Source organism: Malurus melanocephalus, unplaced genomic scaffold (genome assembly GCF_030028575.1).
Source record: "Malurus melanocephalus ecotype Western Australia unplaced genomic scaffold, MMel_1.1 scaffold_210, whole genome shotgun sequence".
In the NCBI taxonomy this organism is placed as follows: Eukaryota; Metazoa; Chordata; class Aves; order Passeriformes; family Maluridae; genus Malurus; species Malurus melanocephalus.
The window spans coordinates 1,028,335-1,034,410 of NW_026623442.1; positions in this window are offsets into that span (position 1 = coordinate 1,028,335).

The following is a 6,076-nucleotide window of genomic DNA, read 5'->3' on the forward strand; positions in this document are numbered from 1 at the left end:
CGCACAGCGGAGAGGGGCGCGTTCGGGGCCGGATAAAATGGCTGCCGGGGGAAGGTGCCGGCTCCGCGAAAGGGGGAAGCGTTGACAGGGTGGCTCCTSTACCGCTTTATTGATTTCGAAAGCTCTTGATTTTTTGAAGGGTAAAACCCCGTTGGCGTGGGCAGGGCCGCGGCCCGGCGGAGGCGGGAGGGGACGGAGGCAGCGCTTTCGTTTCGCGCGTCCCTTCCGCGGGGTCAGCTGACGCCGGGAGCTGGRGCATCCTCCTCRTCGCTAAAAGCCTGKGGAAAAGCGGCCCTGCCAGCGACAYGTTTGCTCYTGGCTGCAGTCATACACCCCCAGTRCAAGTGARACACAAATTGTTCAAAAAWGCTGAAGAATTTCCAAGCAATCAGTTGTTGCAGTTCATTTAAAAGCGAGGATAAACGCTCTCCTTTCCTACGTCTGCAGAAATACATACATTTGACTATTTCAGCAAAGGTTTCAACAAGTTTGTTGGGTTTTTGTTTTCTTTTTCCCAGGAGTGATCCTCTTTACAACTTTCAATGTAGAATTGTCTTAAAATTTTGAATCTTTGGAATGCTTACTTTGTTCTCAAACATATATGTTAGTGAAGCATTAAAAGCATGACAAATATTGTTAAATGTATTTGGAGAACACACACATTTRTTTACATTTATAGATACGCATATATTTATAATGTTGTTACAAGTCCCAGAGTTCAGCAGAGGACAAAAGCCAGGGCAGAATCAAAATTCTGTGAGAAACTGGATTTCCATAGGTTTTATGTCTCACATAGATTTACTGCCTTATTGGGGTTTTGCTACATTTTTACTGGGTTGAGTAGTTCCACTCCACATACACCACCCTGCTTCCTGAGTCTCTATTCCCTTAAATTCTCCCCCAGCCCTCCCTAAGGGATAAGTGGGTACCAATGCCTTGACTGCTGCAYTTGTTTCCTCCAGATATTCATAAGCATTCAGACATCCTCCGGCATTCAAGTTTAGTAAAAAGCCTTGAGCAGTGGGAGCCATCTGACTCCAGAAACGATGGAGGGGGCTGGCACAAAGCTGCTGATCCTTCTCCTGCCAGACTGACTCAGATGATGTTCTCTGGAGGCCAGAAGATTCGAGCTGGAGCACAGGATGGCAGGGAAGACATGGCTGCGTCAGCAGTAGCTCATATCTGTCTGTGCCCTGAGCGCAAACACGGTGATAGCCACAGGTACCGGGGTCCCCTCTGTGGGGAGCTGCGCAGTGTTTTCTCTAAGATAACTGGGGATGCTCTCCTGCTGCTAAGGGAAGAAGGCTACAGCTGCAGCACGCACTTGTTCCTGTTGCTAAGGTAACACACAGCACACCCACACTGGCCTAGAAGTAAAACAGYGTGCATGGGAAATTTCATACGGCCAAGATCCTTGCGTGGGAGAGCACTGCTCTCTCAGGTGCTGCTGCCCCTGYRCTCCTGAGCCGGGTCTYACAAATCCCTCAAAGATAACACTTKGCAGTTTCCCTGATCATGTTGGAGGTGGTTGTGCCATGCAGCTAGGTGTGCACCTGCAAATACTTTGCCTTGTAATGCTCTGCCTTCTGCTGCTGAGAGATGCCTGCAATGCCTCTGCTTGYTGATGGTTTCAGGCAGCAGGATTGTGCAGTACAAGGCAGTTCAGATGCTCACTGAAACAAGGACAAGGCAGCTCTGCTTTCCATTCCGAATCAGGAACACAAAGCAAACCCTGCTGTAACACATGTTTTTAACCACTTTCTAACATCACTTGCCCAGCACTATCTCTCTTCACTGATGCATGCTGTAGAAGCTCAATAGAGAAATACATCCCAGCAGCTATGAAAACCACACCTTCAATGCTGACTTGTGAACTAAGTCCAAGTGCTCCAAAAGTAAGAGGCCATACATTTTGAAAACTGCCTGAGTCTCATTTATGACTTCCAAGGCACACTTCTGGTCTTTAAATTTGTCAGCTTATTTTATTACCACTACTAGGCACTGATCTGCCATTTTATACTGGTTTACARCTCTTTGGAGTGCCATTGATCACTCTCTAGGGTCAGCAAGCGAAGCTGTGGCAGGCAGCAATGACATATAAAAGCAAATGTACAGGAGGCAGTGCCTGCTGTGGCTGGCAGGAAACTGCTGAAGAGTGACATAAAAGCCTGAGTGCCTAAAGCAAAGGGTGTCTGTAGCTGTGATTTGTCAAACCGACTGTGAGGGCTGTCTCCCTTGGCAAGAAATGCAGTGGCCAGGCCTCCATCCGTGTTGCTGGACTCACTCTCTGTAGGTACCCTATCCTAACACAGAAACCACCCACACCCAGAGCTCACAGGGCAGCAAAGTTTTGGGTAGTACCCTGTTGCCCTCAGGCACCACAAAGCATTCACAGAGGAGCCTTTTATCCCTTTCGCTTCTGATCTGGAAACCTAAGCATGCCGAGGTTAAATGAACTGACTAAGGTTGCATAATTAGCCAGTGGCAGAGCTGAGAATAGACACCATCTCCATTTTTCCAGGCCTAACATCTAACTSTCAGGCCCTTCTTGGGGGCATAGGCAGGCCAGCAAAACTATGTATCAYAGCTCTATAGAATATGACATTTTTAGAGCAGGCTCAACCCTGAACTTACTACAGTTCTAAAAAAAAAACCCCAAAACTAACAACAAAAACACAGGGGAAAAATAYTGAAAAAAGGAAAAGAAAAGCAACAATATTTTCTTCTTACAAGTGCTCCTGCCTGGGTAAGAAGGTAAAAATGGATTTCAAGTGACATTTATAAATATTAATGGACTTCCAAGCACTGGCACATTAAATAAGTTCCCAAGAGCCTTAGCCTGAATTAACTTTGAGTAATAGTTGCTGAAGACGTCGGCAAAAATAAAGCAATGCTGTGAAGAAGTGTTAACCTTTCACAGCTGTTTGGTAGGGCTAAAATGCAGTCATTTTTCCTCCATTTCAAAACAAATTATTTTAGGGAAACAGTGCTTCTTTCATGCTCCCATCCTCCCCTTCTTCACTTACTCTCTTTCTACTCCTGTTATGTATTTGAATGCATTTTTTTGCATTTCATTTCTTCACCTGCTGCTGTTCTTCACCTGCTGCTGTAGCTGCTGGGACTCATCAGGCAACTTAGTGACATTAGTGACTTAGCAGGGGGTGAAACTCCAGCCTGGGAAAGTCTCCTGCCGTGATGGTTCCTTAATKCAGATTTGTGTTCAAGGTCACTGAACCGCTCCAGGCCACAGCTGAGACAGCTGGGTAGGGCAACCTGGGGGGTACATGCTGCTGCCCTCCACTTAGGTGAGACCTGGAGAGTTGGACCAGGTTATTGACAAACCAGAAGTAATTACATGCCATGGTAGCTAGGCAGTGAAGGAGGTGATCTGCTTTCACCTGAGGCATTTTGTTCCTTCCAAGAACATCCTGTAATGGTGGAGCAGTATGTATCATTTCTGGGAATGGTTGAGTTCAATTACTCARTTCTCAAGGGTTCCAGAAACCTCTCATTTCAGGCAAGATTCACTCAAATAGAGGGTCAATTCTTCTAAAATATTTAAGCAGAAATGTTCGGAGTTTTAACGCTGTTTAAAGACATGAATTCCCATTCAGTGCAAGTCAGAGTCCCTTTTGATGTCAGAGAGAATTAGGCTCTACCTGTCTTCAAATATCTGGCTCAGTCACCTAAAAGCATTTACAAAGCTGGCCTTAGCAGCTTTCATTAGTGGCTGGCAGGTCTCTGAGCACAGAGAATACACTGTCCCCCACACTACAAGCCTTTGTTAGCAATGCACCCATTATGTTCAATTAGTCACAGCATGGAGCATATGCTGACCGTGCCTTGCACTTTGCCCATCCATCCTGCCGGGGGGGCATCTACCAGCCCAGCCCGGCCGCCACTCAGGTTTTGCAGCTTGCAAATACAGGCCCAGGGCAAAACAGTGCAGCTGCCTACATCAAAACAACAAGGTCTGCTTCCTGCATCACGGCCAGCAGAATCAAGGTCTGCTCCTGCTCCCCCTCTGCACCGCAGCAGCTGCAGCCWCAGTGATGTCCCCTGTGAAATCACCCATGGGCAAGAATGGTTTGTCTGGTGAGATGTCTGGAGAGACACCCATGCCCACTGACTCTCCAGTGCTGCAGACTGGCTGGCTGGCTGCCTTCAGCCASGATGGGCTGAGGATCAGCTGAGGCCTCCCAGACTTCCTTGGCATGGCAGACTCTCAGTGTGGTCTTGTGCTTTGTCCTCTCCCTCCWCCTCCTTAGCCCCAACCTAGTCTGCTGCCATCTTTCACAAAATCCATAGAAATATAATTATCATGGAGATGTCTGCCTCTGGCAGTTTTTGTCTTTGGAAATAATTATAATTGGCTATGGCAGTTAAAAACTTATCRGTGTAGACAGATGACAGACAGTACAATCACATAAGCTTCCCTCTGAGAAAATAAAGCTAAAACCCATTTATCATCCTGGATGAAAACAAAAGGTCTTCCTTTGAAGAGTCAGGCTGTGAAAACACAAAGAGAAGACTGTTATGCCCATGGATTAAATCTGTGGTAGGTAAGCAAGCACAGGCAGTCCATTTGCAGCACGATGGTACTGTAGTAATTATCATATCACTCCTTTCATCTGTGAAATACCTAAATGGGGAYGTATCAGCCCACTCAGAGGCAGTAACTGAGGTCCCAAGAGRATAATTAAGTGACTGGAAGCCACAAGAGCCTGAAGGGTGACTGCACCACAAACACAGAAAAATATAAGCATATTCCCATAGTGTCTATAAGGGCTACTTGCACAGGGATCCACTGCTGGACATGGATCACTTATTCCTGGACTAAGTCATTAACTGCCCTCTCCCAGAGAACAGAAAAGTGTTGATTCCTAGATATAGCTCTGAAGCACAAAGTCTCCTGGAGCCCTCTTTCATGTGACAGCTCCCATGCCATCCCCAGGAGTCCGTGCCCTCGCCACTCAGCTTCCTAGTGGAGCCCAGGCAAGGACTGTGCAGCCTCTAAAATCATAGAATAGTTTGGGTTGGMARGGGCCTTGAAGATCATCYAGTTCCAACTCCCACCACAACCCYACCACATGCAGGGACAGCTTCTACTCYAYCTCATTGCTCAAARCCCCATCCAACTTGGCCTTCAACACTTCCAGGGATGGGGCATCCACAGCTTCTCTGGGCACCCTGTTCCAGTGTCTCCCCACCCTAACGGTAATTTCTTCCTAACATCTAATGTAAATCTCTCTTCTACTTTAAAGCAATTTCCCTTTGTCCTATCACTACTTGCCCTTGTCAGTAGTCCTTCTCCAGCACTCTTGCAGGTCCCTTTGGATACCAGGAGGGTGCTCTAAGACCTTCCTGAAGCCTCCTTTTCTCCAGGTGGGACACCCTCAATACTCTCAGCCCTGTCCTCAATCTTGGTTCAGCAGCTCTCAGTCTCCAGCTAGGCAGGATAATCCAGCCACCCTACCCACAGTCTCTTTTTCAGCAGTCATTTTTTACAAATTATTTTAACATCTGCCCTCCCTGTGCTGAATGATTTCTAAYGGCATGCAGGTTGGGTGCAGTTGGGGCAGCAAGTGGCAGGGCTTCTCTTGGTGCTAATTTTAAACAATTAAACAATTCATAAGCATTCCTGAGATGTCTTTAAGCAAATGAAAGCTGGGTGAGGAGAATGGCTGTCTTGTGGAAGTTGTTGACTATCCAATACTCGTGAACAGATGATAGCCTCAAATTCCATGAAACATGCTTGGATCTAATGGTATTTGCAGAGACACAAAGAAAAATTTGTTAGCATGCAACCAGTTGTTGGAAGAAGGACAAGAAGGGGGAGGATGGGAGACATAAGGACAGAGAAATACCAGAAACAGAACTGCACAAAATGTTTTCCAYAGGTCTAGTTCCCAGGATTACAGATAGTCCATCAATAGGTTCACTAATTCATGTCTCACATGCAGCCACATTCATGTCACAACTATGTCACGTGCTTGATTTCACTGACAAACTCTTCTGCCTTTGGATGAAATTGTGAATGGTTTTTTTGTGTTTATTTTTTGGTTGGTTTTTTTTT